Source organism: Canis lupus, chromosome 4, assembly GCF_011100685.1.
Source record: "Canis lupus familiaris isolate Mischka breed German Shepherd chromosome 4, alternate assembly UU_Cfam_GSD_1.0, whole genome shotgun sequence".
NCBI lineage: Eukaryota > Metazoa > Chordata > Mammalia > Carnivora > Canidae > Canis > Canis lupus.
The window spans coordinates 5,306,173-5,326,599 of NC_049225.1; the positions used below are offsets into that span (position 1 = coordinate 5,306,173).

General features: G+C 44.2%; 2 long non-coding RNA genes across 4 annotated transcripts in view; one reads left to right on the forward strand and one right to left on the reverse strand.

The window, feature by feature from the left end:
- The first annotated feature begins 240 nt into the window (after nt 1-240).
- Nucleotides 241-20,427, forward strand: part of LOC111095431 — a 28,594-nt gene continuing 8,407 nt past the window's right edge. Inside the window, exons 1-4 of one of the 3 annotated variants that reach the window (XR_005357750.1) lie at nt 241-4,908; nt 5,138-5,619; nt 6,146-6,316; nt 7,101-7,426. This is a non-coding gene — a long non-coding RNA (uncharacterized LOC111095431). Of the gene's footprint in view, nt 5,620-6,145; nt 6,317-7,100; nt 7,427-20,427 lie in introns of those variants that run through there. The other 2 variants (XR_005357749.1, XR_005357751.1) reach the window with 2 other exon arrangements.
- On the reverse strand, nt 805-12,780 carry LOC111095430. The gene is made up of 3 exons (XR_005357753.1): nt 12,428-12,780; nt 8,542-8,636; nt 805-1,366 (listed from the first exon to the last, which is right to left on the reverse strand). It is a non-coding gene; the product is annotated as an uncharacterized LOC111095430 (long non-coding RNA).

Consider the following 20,427-nt stretch of genomic DNA (forward strand, 5'->3'; position numbering starts at 1 on the left):
TTTCCATGAGCAATAATTCAGCCCGCGCTTGTGTTGGGCGCTGCAGCTAGCGTAAATTGATCCAGCTGCTTGCAAGCTGATGGAAAAGGGCCCGGGGGAGAGCGCGGCATCTGCAGCTGGGGCGGCCGCGGGCTCCGTGCCGTCGCCCCGCCCCAGGCCCCGCCCCGCCCCGCCCCAGGCCCCGCTCCCAGCCCCGCCCCGTGCGCGCCCCCGGGTCCCCGCGCCCCCGCGCCCCGCAGCCCCTCCGGCCGCGCTGGCCGCCCTCCCTTCCATCGCAGGCGCCGCGACGTGGTTCTTGGGAACTGCGGGACCCGGAGGGCGGTGGGGGGCGGTGGGGGGCGGCCCTACTGCCTAAGCGCCCTTTCGAGAGTCGCGCATTTGGTGCGTTGGCCGGTTTGCTTGTGCTTCCCAGAAGCCTCCCCTGGTTCTGTTGTCCGGACACCCAGGGCCTATTTACAAATAAAATCGGAGCTGGCAGCGGTGACCTGTACGTAACCGGACGCTAAAGAGATACTGATTCCACTACCCAGATGGTAGAGTTCAATCTGTTTTCTGGCCAAGGCCGCGCAGTTAATTTTTATCCTAGTAAAAAATAATAAACACGGCATTAGCAACTAAATGTTTATCAATTTGCAGTTCATTTCCAGCCAGATCATTTCACTCCTGCCTGTTTTTACTGCTAGCTGATGCACTGGAGTGCTTTTCCTGAAACCATATGTGACTATTTAAGTCTCAGCCTCCGTAGCATTTATATGGTGCTTTTCACCTTAATTGGATAATATTATTTGGCTATTTCAGGCATGGTCCTCAAATATTGCATTTTAATGATGAAGAAACTGCAGTGAAGGTTGAATGAGTGGCTGGAGATCGCCCCACAGTTCTTGTTTTGCTTTTACATCCAGCACAAACCTGCGTGTGCTGGACTGTGTGCCCGAGCAGGGCTGCCTTGGTGGCGTTTCTTTTCCTCGTCTTACAGGGGAGTGAATACCAGAAGAGGTGGCAGAGAAGAATTAACACAGGGGGTTAGGAACTCCGAATAGGATGATGTCCTGTCATGAGAGATGAACAACAATAAGAGTGCACTGAAGCTCGAGTGCACCCAGCTGCCCAGGCAGCCAACCCGGTCTGCAAACGCTTTGGCTCATTTTGTCATCCTAGTGGACTTACACCATTTGGTTGTGTCATCTACTGTTCATCACCAGACTGTTAGAGCCAGAAACGATTCAGTGATCACAAAATGAAGGCATGGCTATACTGTGAATCATGCAGGCGCTCAACCCTCTTCTCGGCTTCCTGGTTCTCCTTCGTTTGAGGGTGTCATAGAAATCTTGACGTCGCTACATGCTTCAGGGTGGATCCGCGGTGACTGCTTGGGCAAAGGGAGAGAGAAAAGAACTTGCAGACTCAGCAGTGTCAATCAGAATAAGTGCCATATCCGTTCTGTCTCTATCTCCCCAGGGAAATAACTCATTTTTCTCGAAGCCTCAGATTTTCCCCCTGTAAAACGGAGAGGACAGTAGGTCTTCTCTCTGCGGGCCGGCATACAAATAAGGGGCATATGTACTCAAGGCTTGGCATAGTGCTTGGGATGGAGGAGACACTCAAGAAATGCTGCTGATAAGAAGGGGTAGGCTTGACAGGGGCTGGTGGCAAGGGGTTGAAGTTCCTTTATTTGGAACTCCAAATATGAGGCTGTGTCCCATTTCCCAATGAGCAGGTTACAAGTCTTGTGCGTGTCTGTGTGTTTTCTTGCTTAGATTGAATATATATTCTTTTAATGATGCGAGTGAAATAGTCAAATTTCTAGTTATAAAATTTATTGAATTAATTATGTGCAGATATAAAATGATACTCATAAATATACTTATTTAAAAATGTTGCCTTTAAAAAAAAACTTATTATTCAGACCCTTTGTCATCATCTGTCTTTATCATAGCTGGAGCCCCTTTTAAAGTGATCTCTCTCAGTCTTCCAGAATACACCATCCCGCTGCCACCCATATATCTTTGGGATTTAGTACTATTGAGTGTATGTATTGTGGTCACTGGAAATGTTATCTCAAGTGATCTCCATAAAGGTAACTTCTTGTACTGCTTTTATATTTATTTATTTATTTATTTATTTATTTATTTATTTATTTATTTATTTATTTATTTATTTTTACTGCTTTTAAATGTGATTTTAATGAGGTTGGGGCTACATAAGGAAATGTGCACACATTTTTAACGACGCATACTAACATACGAAGGAATGAAATGACACGAGGTCTGGGATTTTCTTTAAGATAGTTCAGCAAAGAGGGGGTACCTGGCTGGCTCCATTGGTGGACCATATGACTCTTGATCTTGGGGTTGTATGTTCGAGCCCCACACTGGGGGTAGAGATGACTTAAAAATAAAATCGTAAAAAAGAATAGTTCAGCAAAGAGGAAAAGGAAAAAGGCAAAAGAGGAACAAGTGAAGCAAATTTGGAAAAATCTGGGTTGTTATTCATCTATATGAAGGGCATAAGGAACTTCATTTTGCTATATGCTCTTCCGATATGTTTGAAGATTTTCATAATAAAACTTTTTTTTTCCCCAATGAGCTTTAAAAGACGTACTTACAATATCTAATACTTGCAGGAATAACTACAATAACTTTGAAATATTTTTTTTTAAAAACCAAAACCAAAACCAAAACCAAAACTAAATCAGTCTTCCAGGCAACCTCTGTGATCATACCAGACTAGCACTGGTGGAATTTCTTTCGGGGTATTTTGTTATTTAAAATAATGGAATTGAGTGAGCACTTGACAATATGAAGAACTTTAACAGCCACAAATATATGGTGACATCTCATATTTGCCCACATGTGTTATTTTCCTCTGTGCTTTGTTGGGCTCAATGGATGGGGTTGGTAATGGCCCCAAATGGAGAACTTCTGTAAGGGATGGGAAGACTTGCTGCAGGATCCTTTGTCAAAAGTACTTATTACCTAGTGCCCTTGTTGGCATCTGAGCTGGAAGGCACAGGATCACAGGGAACATGCAGTCCTGGAAGCGGGCCTGGTGGCACAGGCCTGGGGATGGGGTGTCAGTGATGGTGTAAAAGGGGAGAGGCAACATTTTCTTCATTGGGCAATGCTTATCCTCTGGAGAAAGTGCATAGAACTGTGGTCTACACAGCCAGAATGAGAGAGTGGTTGGGTAACTGTCCAGTAAACTCAGCTGAAGTCAGGCAAGAAAGTTTGGGCCTAAGAGTCCTAAATATTCACAGTCCGAAGGGATCAGAAAACTCTTCAAAATTTAGGTTAGTTTTGGGGGCACCTGGGTGGCTCAGTTGGTTAAGCGTCCGACTCTTGATTTTGGCTCAGGTCACGGTCTCAGGGTTGTGAGTTGGAGCCCCGAGTTGGGCTTGGTGCTAGGCATGGAGGCTGCTTAAGTTTCTCACTCTCCCTCTGCCTCTGCTTCTCCCCCACCTCTAAAAATTATTAGTTTTGTAGTTATGGCTTTTCCAAAGGAGGAAAGAAAATTTATTATTTTTAGACATTTTTGAAGAATAGGATTCTTTCCATACAAGCATAGTAGATTATTTGCCAGCAAGTATTAAAATTAAAAATACCTACCCAGCTGTGTGGGAAGTCTGGAATTCTCTGGAATTCTTTTTTTTTTTTTTTTTTTTTTAATTGCATTGTCCCCCATGAATGCACTATGTTATGCCACAGGCCAGTCACCATCTTTGAGAGAGTTACTTCTAACACTTTGGTGTGTCACCTCATTCACACTTACCATATCATAAGAGAGTCTTTAATATTTTGCAAGAACCTTCCCCCAATCATAAAAATCACAGCATGATGGCCTTATAGTGACTATCTCAACACTGCAGTGCTAGCAGATTGCTCGGAATGCAGAAAAGCAAAACAAGATAAACAAAATACCAGTATCCACAAACAGAAAGCAGGTTCTTTTGGGGCGGTGCATGTCTTTTTGATGAGCTAAGTGTTGATTCTAACCCCAAAAGACAGAAAAGTGTGAGGTTAGATAAGTGTCTGCTAGATTCATGATTGCCATGTGGATTCTGTGAAGTCAGCTTCGAGGTCACCAGCGCTCGTTGCAGAGTAAAGGTCACCAATTGTTCATCCTTGCTCCGATTGGGCAGCTCCTGAAAGCAGAACGTGCACCACCTTCTGGAAGCCCTCTGCTAACTTCAGCTCAGCAACTGTGAAGGTGGATGCTTCTAGCAAGGGAGCTCAGGATGGATTCTGCAGGCATTGCTTGAGCAACGCCAAGTGGCCACTGGCCAGGGTCAAAGTTAAACCAGGAGATGGCTATCAAATGCAGTTGTTGGGTTTGGCACATCTCTCTTGAGCTGCTGCGGAGCAGGAAAGAGAGACGTTTGTTTGTGGCTTCAGTTCATCAGTTCTCCAGTGCACTCTTTAATCTGAGCCTTTTTATTTGCTCAAGGGAAAAACAAGTCTGCCTCCGCCCACCACGGAGGATTTAAATCGGACGGTCCCATAGAGTCCTCAGCCCACGCCTTTTTACATTTATTTTCCAGCAACCTTATTAGTTGGTTTGGGATGCCTTCTGCTTGTGTGAAAACATTTTCCAATAGATTTGCTGCTGCACATCCTATGATAAATCTAATTGTTTCCCCCTGAATCGTGCTGATCTGGGACACTGCATTTGCACTCGCATGTACGCGCTTGCACAAAGGATAGCGGGGCTGGATTAAGGCACGCAGGTCTGGCTGCACAGCCGCTCCCGTTGGGTTTTCTACGCTGTGGTTATCCTGCCTTCTGGTCGGTGAATAAATGCTGTTTGGACGGGGCCTGGCACAGATGCTTTAACCGTAAAGCTTAATGTATAACTAGTGTGTTTTTCTTCTGTGTCAGCAGTTGGCACCACGACACTGTAAATGCGGATTCGGTGAGTCGACGGGCGCGCGTGTCCGGGAGGGGAGGGCTGCCGTAAGCAGTTTTGAAATTCATGCCAGGGGTTGCTCTAAGCGATAAGGTAATTTGAGTAACCTGTACGGACTGTGGACTCGCAGGTTGCAAAAACAGGAAAGTCTCTTGTTTAAAACCCCTCTAAAGCAACATGCGGGCTTCGAAAAGAAGCAGGCTCGCGGTTAGGGATCGTACTTCCTTGTTGATAGGCTGCCGGTGACGCAAGGCCTCCTGGGATTGCAGCGCGGTGACCGCAGGCCCGACAGTTGCCCTGACCGGCCTCTGAAACAGGCCCGGGGCTTTCTGGACGGATGAGAAGTCTAAAAATTTCCCTTTTCATTTCCTCTCTTGTGTGACTTTGTCATTTTTTTTTTCTTTTCTCTAAACCGGTGATTGAAAAGGGAATTTTGCCCGTGCTCTGAAGGAGTTCATCTTGACTTAGTAGCTTCCCTCCCACTCCTCAAAAATCCCACCCTGAAAACCCCAAGCTAAAAAAATAAAAAATAAAAAAATAAAAAAAAAAAAAGCATCCATCCTGGCACATTTTTCAGTGAGCCTGTGTCTGATGAATCTGCTTGTGAAGCTGGATTCATAATGAGAAGCTCTTTAGAAACTGTATGATTTTTTTTTTTTTTTTTAAACCCTCTGGAATGTCTCTGTGTCCTCCGCCTTCTGGGAGTGTAAAGCCCAGGTAAATGCTGTGTCCTTCTGGAAACCCAACTGTCTCACGGCCAACTGAGAGGCTTGCTTGGGGTGGTCTCCGGGGAAGCTCCCAGTATATACATGCTTCTGTTCGGAAACATGAAAACAGATGCCATTCCGGGGGGACCCTGCTAACTGACCACAGCACAGAAAGCTCCATTGGCTAGATGCGTGGGCTGTCCTAGGCCTTGGAAACACTCTGTGTTACAAGAAACTTCAGAAAGGGGTTCTCCTGTCTGCCCTGGAGGGGATTCAGTGGGGACAGCTTGGTGGGCTGGACATGCTTTTAAGTGGCCGGTGCTCCTGCTCTCTGTCAAGGGGAGACAGAGGCAAACAGGTAGAAGCCATTTCCACACCCAAATTCCTCCCAAAATCCTTGTGGCTGTATTTTTTGTTACACATCATAAGCACATAGGCATATCCATATGTGTGCATGCATCTATGTACGTATGTACACACACTCACGTGTTATCTATGCTATTTGGCCCAGCCCACGAGTTCCTTTCATTTTTCAGTGAATTCAAAGAAGATAACATAAGGAAGAAGTGTGTATTTTACTGTTCCAGTAAATTACCAGTGTCACATGCCGAGTCTCACCAAACGAACCCATCTTTACTGATTCCCTTGTCTGGGCCCCGATGATCTACCTGGGATGTTTGCATGTCAGGCTGCTCTCTCTTTCTTTGGTAAGCCCAATATATCTGCCCCAATCATGTCATTGGGGCCACAAGGAAATGTAATCCTGCCAAGTGTGGGAGCTAATAACTGCCCAAATGTTAAGGTGATGCTGAAAGCAAGAGCTACTTCCTGGGTTATGCATAGGTGTTGTGGTGTGTGTGCATGGGTGCTGTGTGTGTGAATGAATGCTGTGTGCATGGGTACTATGTGTTTGCCTGGGTGCTGTATGTGTGCATGTGTACCATGTGTATGTGTATTGTGTGTGTGCATGAGTACTGTGTGTGTGTATGAGCTCTGTGTGTGTGCATGAGTGCTGTGTGTGTGCGTGACTACCGTGTGTGTGCATGAATGCTGTGTGCGTGCATGGGTACTACACATGTGCATGTCTACTGTATGCTGCATGTACTGTGTGTGTATATGAGTCCCGTGTGTGTAACTGTGTATGTACATGAGCGCTGGGCATGTGTGTGTGTGCATGTGTATCATCTGTGTGTGTATGAGTGCACATGTGCATGTCTACTGTGCTTTTGGTGCACGGGATGTCACAGGGCCATGGCGGGCAGTGATGGGGAAGTTGCTGGCATGGGGGTTGGGGGCCTGCTTGGGAACAGGTCCTTCACTTCAGGAGTTTTCTTCTGTTTTTTTTTTTTTTGGTCTTCTGTTTCTCTGTCTTTTCCCCTTTAATCAATATGCATGGACATTATAGAAACCTTAAAGACAGGTCGAGTGTGTTATTACATTTCTCCTTTCTGCCTGCGTCTCCCATGAGTTCTAAGTATCTTTTTGCTTCAGCCTCAGGACAAAGGAGAGAGCTTTGGGACTGAGATGATGGAGCAAGGATTCAACACCACACTGTTCTTTTCACTCTGCGCGCGTGTGCTTCTTGTGTGTCCAAAAGCCAGAAAGGAGAAGCCGTAAAGGGAAAATAGGCAATCAGATTGGAAGGAGAGTATAAGTTGGTATTTGTAAAATAAAACTTTATTCCTCTCCCCAGGACTCTGCCCCAATTTCCGGTCACTAACCTCAGTATCGGCACTGACCCACTTCTGGCTATTTTTATTTGTTCCTTGAAAATGCCCGCTGTGTGATTAAAGTTTACTCTTGTCAACTTTGTTCCTATCCTCCCTGCCATCTGAGTCCAAAAGTGCAGCCCTTCCCACCTCACTCCCAATAATTATGGGTAAGAGCCAGAGAACAGCAGGGTTTTATTGGCGATGTGACACATAGCGACCCTTTCCCCAGCCATGAGAGACATGAGGACAAGCAGCTGCTGCATGCATGTAGAGCCCTCGGCCTGTGTCTTCACCTTGTGTCTGGGTTCCCCCTCCAAAGCACCACACTCCCCTGGAGATAGTATCTCTGGGTCTCAGTACCTTGGGTGGGAGGGGCAGGTGTCACTGATGCCAGGGCTCTGGCCTCAGCCATGAATGCACAGGTACTTATCTGGGATTACACCCTAAGTCAACAGTGGAACCGGGAAGTGGACTCGGGGTCCGGCATCCTATGGAAAGTTGGATGTATTTGCTTTCCTCTTAAAGCAAACTTTGATTTACTCTTTAATAAGTTACCATGAAGGATATAGTTCTAGAAAATCTAAGTCACATGTTGATAAAAGAGGAGAGGGAAACGGTGAGTCTTTGCATTCTTCCAGCTTTATCATTAACCCCAGGTTTGGAAATTAATTTGCTTTGGAAGGATCGGTTTCCAAGTTTTCAAGAAGGGGATCGTTCCCTATTGACCAGGTGGTTTTGACACCCTTTGCTGAAGGGCATTCCAAACAGGGTAACCCACAGCCAGTCGGACCCCTCGGAGGAGCTCTGTGATCCAGTAAAGAGGGACCTTCGCTTCAGCCGGGTTAATGCCTAGGCTTTCTCACTGCCTGTACCACTTGGGCAAACCTTTTCCTTCTTTGGCCTCAATTTCCTTATCTGTAAAATGGGGATAAAAAGTTATTTCCCTCCCGAAGGTTATTACTTAAGGACGTGTGTGTGAAGGGCCAGAAGGGAGAGTGAAATGGAGTATATGCTTTGTATACAAGCTGTTGGGAGTACGTATGACTTAAGTCATTTTGACTGTTGGAATACCTCTTCTGCGTTTGCTTTCCAGAAGTGTCTCTAGGAAGTCACCTGCCCCAGGTACAAAATGTGATTTCGTCCTCTGTGCTTCTCCTGCTTGTTTCCACAGGAGTGGATGGAGCTGCCCTGGAAGGACTAGAATAAAAGAATGTTCTTACCTCACTGGTGATGGGGACGCAGGGCTGGGGAGTGGTCGGGGCTGAAGGCTTCCTCTCCTTTGTGTGGTCAGCACTTCCTCATTAAACTCTGTGATCTGCAGACAAGGAAAAAAACACACAAGTAGAAAAAGGAGGCGCCCAGGACCCGTCTCATACATCTGTGATGATCTCTGGAGATGAGTGGTTTCTTTGCTTTCCCAAAGGGCCCAAGCATAACTTTGAGGGAGAAGGAAAACACACTTTTATGAGTTCTAACAAGCCTCTCTTCCAACTGCTCCCATAACAAAGAAGTGAACAAGGGTGCAGATCACATCCTGTGATAAAAACATCAGGAGCAAAAGGAGATGGGGGATCACACCAGAGGTGAGGGGTTCAGGGGTGGCTATGCCTTGGTGTGGCCATGAGAAGTGCACTGTCTCTAAAGAGTTTACTTCTTTTTAAATTTCTAATTGCCACACATCAGTAACTCTACAGAATATCAGTGATAAAATCCTCCTTTCATGGGGCAGCCACTCCTCCTGTGCCCTCTTGGTGTACACTGGGTGAGCGGGCTGGAAGGGAGACAGTGTGGCCCAACATTAAAGGAACCTACAGTATTTCTTTCCTCCAAAAGAGGCTGGGGAGCCAAGTGTTCAGGCAGAAATTCCTTGGGGGTCAAAAGAGTGACGAGACAGGGAGAGAGATGTGTCCATAGGTAATGTAGTGAGATGGGCCCGGCTGGCTCTGCTTGTGTCCCCCTGGAGCCCGTGAGGTGGGCCTGGGAGTGGAGCTGCCATGGGGCTGTGCTGTACTGAGCTGGACTGGGCTGGGGGGTCATATGTTGGAGACAAGCTAGTAAGTGGGCCTTAGAGCAAAGCTGGAGGCTGACAGTGTGACAGAGGCTGTAGCATTTCTGTATGTCAAGGCTCCTTCCCATTCCATCCTGACCTGGAGGTGGGTGCTCCTGCCCTGCTATTCTTCTAGTTTTGGGGCAAATAGGTCTGGAGACACCTGCTTCCTAATGGTGTGCTTCATTTAACCCTTGCAGCTACCTGGGGAAATGCACAGAGTCATGCTCCTTTCACAGATTAGGAAATTGAAGCTCAACACAGGGCAGGAGCCTCCTCCCCACATCACCCAGCAGGGAAGTGATGGGTCTGGGAACTGTCCTGAGTCTGCCACCCCCAGGGCCTCCCTGCAGAAGTGATCATTCCTTGCCAGTGCTTTGCACTGTGTGCGAGATCGTTGGGGGGGCGGGCGGGGGGGAATACATGGAGCTGCCCTTAGGCTCACGAGGCCTGCTTATTATGATTCAGCACAGCCAAAGGCAACACCTTTGGGTTCTTGATGGGCACAGTGCCAGATAAAGAGACTGTCACCAGAGCAGGGGCTGCTTCCCGTGCATGGCAGGACTCTACAGAGCGGCAGAACAGATGTTCAGGGAGCAGTTTGCTCTGGGGTGGCCCTGCAGGAAAGTGTTCTTTATTGGTTTCCTGGAATCCTCGCTCAGAGACAGGCCTGGCCATGGGGCTCTGCCGGTGGAAGCTCCTAGTTGTGAGCACGTTTTGGCTCTGGAAATTTTTTTTTCCCAAAGATTTTATTTATTGATTCATGAGAGACACACAGAGAGGCAGAGACACAGGCAGAGGGAGAAGCAGGCTCCCTGTGGGGAGTCCGATGCGGGACTCGAACCCAGGACCCTGGGGTCATGACCTGAGCCGAAGGCAGATGCTTGACCACTGAGCAACCCAGGCGCCCTTTGGCTCTGGAAAATTTGAGAGAGACTCTCAGCACTGTCTCTATGCTTGGGATTTGCTCATCCCTTCCTCCCTACTTCTCCAGCACAGAGGAAGCCTCAGGAAATGAGGGAAATGTCTTAAGAGGGAGTCCACCCAAGGTGGCAGAGTCTGGTGTGATGCAAGGCCCCTGGTTTGGATTCATCACGGCCCTTCTACGGGGTTCCTTGGAGGCGGGTGCCTGAGCAATGAGCCAGCCCCTGCCTCCTGGTCCAGGGCCCCACAGGGTGGGGGAGCTCCAGAACCTGGCCTCACGTGACCTTGGGGTCACATGCCAGGGTCTGCCCTTGGGCCCTGCCCCCCTCAGAGCAGAGCAATCTACCTTGGAGAAGGAAGACCTGGCCTGTCCGGGTTATTTATGTGTCTTCTGGCCTGCCTTTGTTCTGCAGAGTGGTGTGCATGAAAGGCTGGTGGGGCAGGGGAGAAGTGCCCATCAGTGACTCACACAGGAAATTGGAAATCGGACACCAAGGGTCTACCCCCAATCCGCCTCGGACTCACAGCCTCTGGCTTAAACAAACCCAACACCGGCCCTGACCTTTGCTCCCCCTCCATCTGTGGCTGGCCCGGCCTGCCAGCAGCCCGCTCTCCCTGCCAGGCCAAAGCTTGCACAAGTCCAGCCTGGGAGAGATTCCTTCAGGTGTCCAAAGGAAGGCTGTGGATGCAGCCTATGATTTTTCTTTTCTGTTTCTTTCTTTTTTTTTGGTCTCCAACAAAGTGAATCCTTAAATTTTTTCTCTTTAAATTTTCATCCATTATATTCATCAACGCAAAGAGATGGAACATTTGGCAAAATTATTTTAAGTAGCACTCCAACCTGTGATCGTAATTTCAAATCAAGGAATTTGCTGAGCAGCTGTGGGAAGAACAAAGGGCCTGGGGGAGGGGAGCCTGCGTGGCCAGAGCAGAAGCAGCTGGGGAGGCAGGTTGTGCATACATGGAGGGGGAGCTGGTCTTCTCGGGCAGGCAGTCCATCTATGCGGGGCGGGGTGGCACTGCAGTTTCCATCTGCTGAACACACCACAGGCTCCCCTTGAAAATATATACATGGAGCAGAGGATTCGGAGTCAATTCAATAAGACGGCTGAGAGCTTTAGCTCAGGAGTGGGACAGACCCGGCCTTGAATCCTCAAGCTGCGCAGCTCACCAGCCTCTCCTGAGTCATCTATGAAATGGGAACAGTCATAGCAACCACATCGTAGAGACCATTATGATCTATATTCCTTTATCTGGCCTAGTTACTAGCACGTGGTAAGGGTTCACAATGCTATTACTATTGCTGGCCCGCCGAAGTGGACAATTTATGTGCTTCATCTTTGCAAATGATTCATTCAGCCAACATCTGTGGAGTGCCTATTACGCTCCAGCTGCAAGGCTGGGTGTTGTAGGGGTACAAACATGTAAAGCATAGGAATTAATATGCTGTTAAATAAATAAGAATACTCCTATTGAGTTGAGGAATAATGCCTCCCAAGACCATTTAATTCATTCACAAAGAACTTTTCTGAATAGATGGTCTAGCACAAACGATTTGAAAAATATACGAGTTAAAAAAAAAGGAAAGCCGTCTCATTTCCACTTGTTTTTGAACTCACTGCTTTTCAATAAAACTATTATCCAAATTAACTTAAATTCTTAAAATAAGCCCGGCTTCATACCTAAGAACTTCAATCAGCTAATTTGCAGATAATCAGACCTATTTGCAAACAATCTGATTTGTCTAAGCACCGAAGAGTGACACGTGTGTACTTAGAAAGGCTTTCACTTGTCAGGATTATCCAATTGTGCTAAATTACGGCTCTGAGAATCAGACGTTATCTAGACCAACCTCTCCTCCTCTGAACAGTATTCGTGACAGATAATAGGTAAGCTTCTGCTCCAACTCTACTAGGAAAGGAGAGCTCACTACTTTAGAAGGTAGTGAGGTTGAACAGCTCTAAAGGTGCAAGATGGAACAGTTCATGGGAGATTAATTTAAATTTGTACAACACGTGGAAAGGATGAAAAGCCTTTTTGTTGTTTCTGCTTTCATCCTGCTCCCCATTTCTGTAGCCTGGTCTTGCTTTGACTGCCTGTCTATCTTTCCCCTTTCACCCTGAGCCACCGCCTACCTTCTGCCCCGAGAGAAGCAGCGCTAGCCCTGGTCACTGTTGGGTGGCCAAGCGTACGGCGCTTTGGAAGCTGAGAGCCAACATGCAGTTTATCACTCCTTGCCCTGTTCTCTGGGGGTGGTTCAGCCAGGCTCTGCTTTCTTGGAAAACAACAGTGAACTTTGTTCAGCCAAAGGCTTATTTCCTAAATTCTGATATTTGCTCACTGGCCCTCCTCTCTCCAGCTGTTCCCAACTGCTGACCACTTCTTAGGCATGCGGCTAGCTGCTTCTGCTACTCCAGCACTTTTTGGAAGGCAGCCACGAGGGGCCAAGGCAGATGAGGCACAAGGACTGTTGCTCGTGGCCTTGGCTTTGTGGTCTGAATCCATGATTGCGTCACTTGGAAGGTGTGCGTGGGACTTACCTTTGAAACCAATGGGCTAAGAGCAGAGCTTTTAATGAGCACAACAGTAGCTCCACGAAAATCTGTAGTTGCTTCATTTGCTTCACACGTCTGGTTGCCTGTAGAATTGTTATAATAATAATAATAATAATAATAATAATAATAAATAAAAGCAAATCAAGAGCAGCTAAAGTAAGAAGAGAAAAGGCAAAGGTTTATTTTTGGAGTTCTTGAATTCGGAAACTCCTTCTGGCTTCCTCATTTCTCCTAACTCAGCTTTCATTTCATGCGGGCTTTGGGGCTCTGGTCTTTGCCTGGATCCTAAGTCCCAGAGGCCCTTCTGGCTCTCCAGATCTTGGAGTGAGGTTTCATCCAGCCTTTCCCACCCCACCTGATGGTTGTCCACTGGCTGGCCCCTGGGAGTTGCTGGAGAAACTCAGACCCTGGGTTGAATTGGTTCCAGGCTGAATTCTGAGAGGCTCACCCAGTGGTCTCCAAATCCCCTAGGCCGCATCTGTACTGTAAGATGGGCTTTGTTTAGCCTGAGTGGCATTTAACATAATTTGGTTTGGTTATCAACATTTTAGAAACAGGAGATCACAAGAAATCCAGATTTTTAGCTCAACTCGAAAAATTGGAGATGGGGCAGGATTGTATCTTTGGTCTCTCTGGACCCGAGTGGTAGCTGCCCCTCTGACAGGTGGCACACACTCTCCACTTGGCCACCATCTCTGCAACAACAGAGAGTGTCTTTCTGGACCCAGAGCCAGAGTATTAGATGCTAGTGATCCATGGGCTTCCCCCCTCCCACCACCAGCCTCCCCACATGACCTCATTCATAAAGGGCCTGCCTGATTCTTCTGCACATTTGAGTTTGCTGTGTCCATGCTCAGTGGAGTGTGTTTAGCAAGAGGATTGCTGAAGACACTCCACTCCTTATCTGTATTAGACTCCAGGCCCACCACATTCTTCTTGCTTTCCTTCTTCCTTGCTTCCCTCCCTTCCTCCTTCCTCCTTTCTCTTTATCTTTTATCCCCTCTTAAACAGAAAAATAAAACATACCTATGGAAAAGTACTCACAGCAGAGATCTATAGCTCAATGATTTATCACTAAGTCCACACCAGTGCCATTACCAGGTCCACAGACAGGACTGTGCAGCATTCTAGAAGCATTCTTTCCCTCCTTTATTCCTTCCCCACCACTGGTAACCACTATCCTGACTTCCATGGTAAAATATCCTTGATTTTCTGTATAGTTTTACCAGCAAAATATGTGTTAAATGCTAGTTTTGCCTGTTTTTACGACCTCATGCAACTGTGACTCTACAATATGTATTCTTTCATGCGTGGCTTCTTTCACTCAACCTTGTACCTATAAAATTCACCCCTGTTGTGTATAGATGTAGTCTATAAATTTTCATCACTGGATAGTATTACCTTTTATAAATGTGACACGATTTTGTCTTTTTATTCTACTCTTGATGGTCATTTGGGTTTTTCCCAGTTTAGGGCTAGTATAGACAGGGCTGCAAAGGGCATTCTTGTGCTTCCATACTGGTGCATGTATGCTTTTCTGAGAGTATTACCTCCGAACTTGGGATTTTTCCCATGGAAAGGTTTTAAATTATGGATTTATTTGTTGAAGAGTTATTTGACTAAGATTCATATTTTTCTTGTGTCCATTTTGATAAATTACATCTTTTAGGAACTTAGTATTTATCTAAATTTTCAAATGTAATGGCATAACATTGTTTATAATATCTTCTTAACAATTTTTAATGATGATGGGCTCTGTTGTGATGTCTCCTTGTCATGCTAGACAGTGATTATGTTTATCTTCTCTTTCTTTTCCCCCTTGCTCAATGTTGCTAAGGTTTTGGGGTTTTTCTAAATCAGTTTAAAAAAATACTTTATTTATTCATGAGAAATACAGAGAGAGAGAGAAAGAGAGAGAAGACAGAGAGAGGCAGAGACACAGACAGAGGGAGAAGCAGGTTCCATGCAGGGAGCCCGACGTGGGACTTGATTCCCGGTCTCCAGAATCAGGCCCTGGGCCGAAGGCGGCACTAAACCGCTGGGCCACTGGGCTGCCCTCTAAATCAGTTTTATTACTCTTTCCAAAGAATCCAATTTTTGGTTTTGTTGATATTTCCTATTGTATATTTGTTTTCTAGTTCATGAAATTCTGCATTCATCTTTCTTTTCTTTTTCCTTTGGGTGTAATTTTCTGTACTTTTTCTAATTTTTTAAAAAGATTTTATTTATTTATTCACGAGAGACACAGAGAGGCAGAAGACACAGGCAGAGGGGGAAGCAGGCTCCATGCAGGGAGCCTGATATGTGACTCGATCCTGGGACTCCAGGAGCTTGCCCTGGGCCAAAGGCAGATGGTAAACTGCTGAGCCACCCAGGGATCCCCTTTTCCTAATTTCTTGAGTTGAGGGTTTAGTTTATTGATTTTAAGATGTTCTTATAATCTAACATATGCCAGTAAGATTATATGTATAATTATTTATTTTTTAATTAGTGTGGGGAGGGGCAGAGAGAGAGGGAGAGAGAGAATATTAAGCAGGCTCCATGCCCAGTGGGGCTTGATCTCACAATCCTGAGATCATGACCAGAGCTGAAATCAAAAGTTGGATGGTTAACTGACTGAGACACCAAGGTACCCCCACCAAGTAAAATTATAAATGATAATCTAAACATAGCTTTAACTTTATCCTATGAGTTTCAATATGCAACATTTTGTATATTTTGTACAAATTCAGTCATTTGACATTTGTTAAGATTTGCTTTATGGTTCAGCATACAGTTGATTTTTGAAACTCCCTTGTGTTCTTGAAAAGAAAGCGTATGGTTAGTAGTTGTGAGCTCAGTGTTCTGTTTGTATCTATTAGGTTATAGCTGCTGACTGTGTTGTTTGAATAGTCTGTTCTTACTGACTTGTCTATTTGTTCTGTTAGATATTCAGAGAGATGTGTTAAATTCTCCCATTATTATTGTGAAGAGTATTTATGAATATTTGTTGGTATTTGCTTTATATATTTTGAGGCATTGGGTATATGTAATTTTCAAATGCTATAACTTCCTGGAGAATTGAAATTCTTACCACTAAGAGTTGAAATTCTTACCACTTCTTTATCTCTAGTAATACATTTCACTTTAAATTCTATTTTGTCAAATAAATAAAATAGGTACTCCTATTTTCTTTGGATTAATGTTTACATTGGATATATCTTTCTATCCCTTTACTTTTATCTGTTCTGCATCCTTAAGTGTTAATAAACTTCTCTTGTAAACATCATACAATTAAACAATTAATCTAGTCTGACAATTTTTGTCTTTTAATTGGTGCCTTTAGTCTGTTTATATTTACTAATACAATTTAATTAACATTAAATTTAGTGTAATTTCTGATATATTTGGAATTAAATCTACCATACTATTAAGTGCTTTCTATTTGTTCCACCTATATACTATCTTTATCTTTCTCTCATTTTATTGCTTCTGTTGGATTATTTTTTATTATTTTTTATTTTTTTTTTTATTTTTATTTTTTTTTTAATTTTTATTTATTTATTATAGTCACAGAGAGAGAGAGAGAGGCAGAGACACAGGCAGAGGGAGAAGCAGGCTCCATGCACCGGGAGCCCGACGTGGGATTCGATCCCGGGTCTCCAGGATCGCGCCCTGGGCCAAAGGCAGGCGCCAAACCGCTGCGCCACCCAGGGATCCCTGGATTATTTTTTAATAATTCCATTTCCTTCCTCTATTACTTTGGAAATTGTATATTTTTGTGCTATTCTTTTGGAGATTGGCCCCAGGATTACAGCATAAACTATTGTGTTGTTAGGGTCTAATATTAATTGATGGTTTTATATTCTCAGGCGTTTCAAGGACTCTGGAACACTACTCCATTTGCCCCCTCCCAAATTATTTTATATTATTGGTTTTAATTTATTTTTATTTCATTTTATTTTTATCTTTTAAAATATTTTATTTATTTATTCATGAGAGACATAGAGAGAGAGAGGCAGAAACACAGGCAGAGGGAGAAGCAGGCTCCTTGCAGGGAGCCCAATGCGGGACTCAGTCCTCAGACCCTGGGATCATGCTCTGAGCCGAAGACAGATGCTCAACTGCTCAGCCGCCCTGGCATCCCTATTATTGTTTTTTAAAAAATATTTATTTATTTATTTGAGAGAGAGAGAGAGAGAGAGAGAGAACAGCAGGGGGAGGGGCAGAGAGAGAATCCTGAAACAGACCACTTGCTGAGTAGGGAGCCAAATGTCTGGCTCTGCCTCAGGACCCTGAGATCATAACTTGAGCTGAAATCAAGAGTCAGTCACTTAGCCAACTGTGCCACCCCAGGTGCCCCTATACTATTGTCATGTATTTCAAGTGATACATATTTTAAATCTAACAGTTTTTAAGTTATTTTATATAACCACTATCCATTTATATTTACCTATATGCTTGCTATTTTCTATGCATTTCTTTCCTTCCTGCATTTCTGACTTTCCACCTGAGACTATTTCTCTTGGACCCAAAGAACCGTCTTTAATATTTCCTTTAGTGTGAGTGACAGATACTCTTACTTTTGGTTTATAACTATCTTTAGTTGATGCTCTTGGATATTTTGGTTGAGTATAAAGTTCTATGTTGACAGTTCTCTACTTGCAGCCTGTTAAAACTAGTTTTCATTGTTCCCATTGAGAAGTCTGCTGTAAATCTCATTGTTGCTCCTTTGACAGTAATCTGTTTCTTATTCTCTGACTTCTTGTAATATGTTCTCTTTGTTTTAGTTTTCAACAGTTTTATTATATATAATTCATTTAGGTGTGAATTTCTTTATTTCTCATGGTCGGGGTTTTTAAGGGCTTCTTAAATCTATAGCTTTATGTATTTAATTGGTTTTGGAAAAATCTCAGTCATTACCTCTTCAAACATTGCTTTTTTCCCCCATTTTCTCTTGTCTTCTTTTTAGGATTTCAAGTACTTTTTTGCTCATATTATTTCTCTCTTACCCTCTCTTTTGTCTTTTCCCTCCTTTAATCCTTTATGTTTCATTTTGTATATATTCTTCTGATCTAACATCCAGTTCACTTCATCTCTGTCTGGTATGCTATGAAACCCATCCACGACTTCTTAAATTTGGAGATTATATTTTTTAGGCCTGGAGTTTCTGTTCATTTCCTTTTCATGACTTCTAATTATTTTCCAAAATTCTCAATTTTGTCTTTTATCTCCTTGAATATAATAAGCAGACTTATTTTAAAGTCTGTCTGATAACATGAATATCTGGAGACCCTTTTTTTTAAAAAAAAGATTTTATTTATTCATGAGACACACACACACACACACACACACACACACACACACACACACACAGGCAGAGACACAGGCAGAGGGAGAAGCAGACTCCATGCAGGGAGCCTGACGTGGGACTCAATCCCAGGTCTCCAGGATCATGCCCTGAGCCAAAGGCAGCGCTAAACTGCTGATCCACCCAGGCTGCCCTCTGGAGACCCTTTGAGTTTATTTCTATTGTTCACTGTTCTGCTGATTTTTATTCTTGTTATTTTTGCTTCTTAAATAGTTATTTTTGCTTTTTATAGCAGATGTATTTGCAAAACTAATTGTGGAAATGATTTGAGGCCTATGATGATACCTTCCTCTAGGGAGGATTTACTTTACTTTTTCAGGAGCCTGGGAGCACTAGCACCTTGGATTAATTTAACCCAATTTTAAGAACTGAAAATGATTTGAAAGTGAGCTACATTATCTGCAAAGGCCTAGCTATTTCTGGTTAATATTTTCTCCTATGGTACAATCCTTCAGTGTCCTATCCTAAAGATAAGGATTTTCCTGGGACATCCAACTAGGCAAACTCTGGACTCCAATTCCTGATTCTTTAGCTGTATGATACTGTCAGAAGGGCTATTCAGGCCCTTAGCCTCTCTGCTGCCTAGTCTGGAGTTGGCTAACAGTCCAGAGGAAGAGAAGCTTCTGGCGTTGGATCTAACTTCTGGACCTCCATTTCTTCCAGTTCCTAGCTTGGTAATTCTTCACTCACTCTTGTGTCAACTATCTGATGCCTCCAGACAGATGATTTTTACATTTTATGTAACTTGTATGTTTGTCCTCACTGGGAAGATTGAGGCAAATTATGCCTCCCATGGTGCTCCTCTAATTTCTCCTCATTGTCAGACTTTTTTCTTTTTCTTTTTTTTCTTTCACACCTCAGGGGGAAAAAATATCTCTTCTTCTTTCTAAAGCAAGCCCTTACTTGTGTGACTTGGTCTTCTTTCTCTCCATACTTGTCTAGAATCATAAAGCATCTTCAGTCTCTCCCTTCACACTGGACCTTCCAGTGCAACTATCCTCTATACACAAAAAATAAAGCCATGCTAAACCTAAACCTAAACTCTGCAGTTCTAGCCAATCACCAGACCATGTGGTGCTATTTTTGATGACAGTTTTTGCTAGAACAGTGTCTCAGTTCCTTTTTTTTCCAGAATAATGTTGACAAGTCTGCTCAAATTAGTGTTCCCATCTTGATTGATTCACTTGGCCGGAATAAATTTACAAATCAGTGGAGAATAGTGGAGGAGGGATGGAAAAAAGAAGAGATGGAAGAGGAAATTATGCAGTCCAGCATGTAATTTTTTTTTCTATAAAGGTTTTCTCTCTCTTGCTCCTACTATTTCCCTCTCCTCCCTTTTAGTGTCAGAGTTTTAAAAAGGGTAATCTATTCTTGCTGTTTCTGAAACATACATTCTTATTTAAAGGTCACCAAAACATCCCGGCTACCTACCCTGTGACCTTTTCTTGGTCCAAATTCTTCTTGATCTTTTTGCAGAATTTGTCATGGTTTCCACCTCTTTCTTTTAAATTCTCTCCTCCTGCAGGTTCTGGGATTCTTGACTATCTGAGCTCTGCTGACTAGTCATTTCCATTTCACCCTTCATTCTTTTTTTCTACTTCCCAAAGGTAGAATTTCCTGAAGGTTCTTGGCCCTCTTCATTTCGTTCCTCTTCTCACTTCTTCTCATTATAGACTCGGCCTTCATAAATTTATACACACCTTTTTGTACAAGGACACCCAGATCTAAATATGTGGCCCAAGCTTCTCTGCAGGCTTTCACTTTTGCATTTCTGAATGACTGTCAACGTCTTCTATCTGAATGTTCTAGAGGTCCCACCAAATTTTTTGTTTTCATTGAGCTCATATGGGGTTCCTGGGTGGCTTAGTCAGTTAAGCGTCTGACTCTTGATTTCAGCTCAGGTTATAATCTCAGGGTTGTGCGACTGAGCCTTGAGTTGGGCTCTGTGTTCAGTGTGGAATCTGCTTGAGATTCTCTCTCTCCCTCTGCAGTCCCCACACCCCTCCCACTTGCACTCTCTCTCTCTAAAATAAATACATCTTTAAAAAATTGAGCTCATAATTTCTAACTGTAAACTTCCTCTTCCTTCTAATTCCCTGTTCATCATTTGTGTACTACATCCCTATGTCCACTTTTCCCTCTACATTAAGTGCTCTTCCCTTCACCTCAACTTGTTCACATCCCATATAGTTTCGTAGGACCAGTTCAATGCTCCCTCCTTCAAGAAATC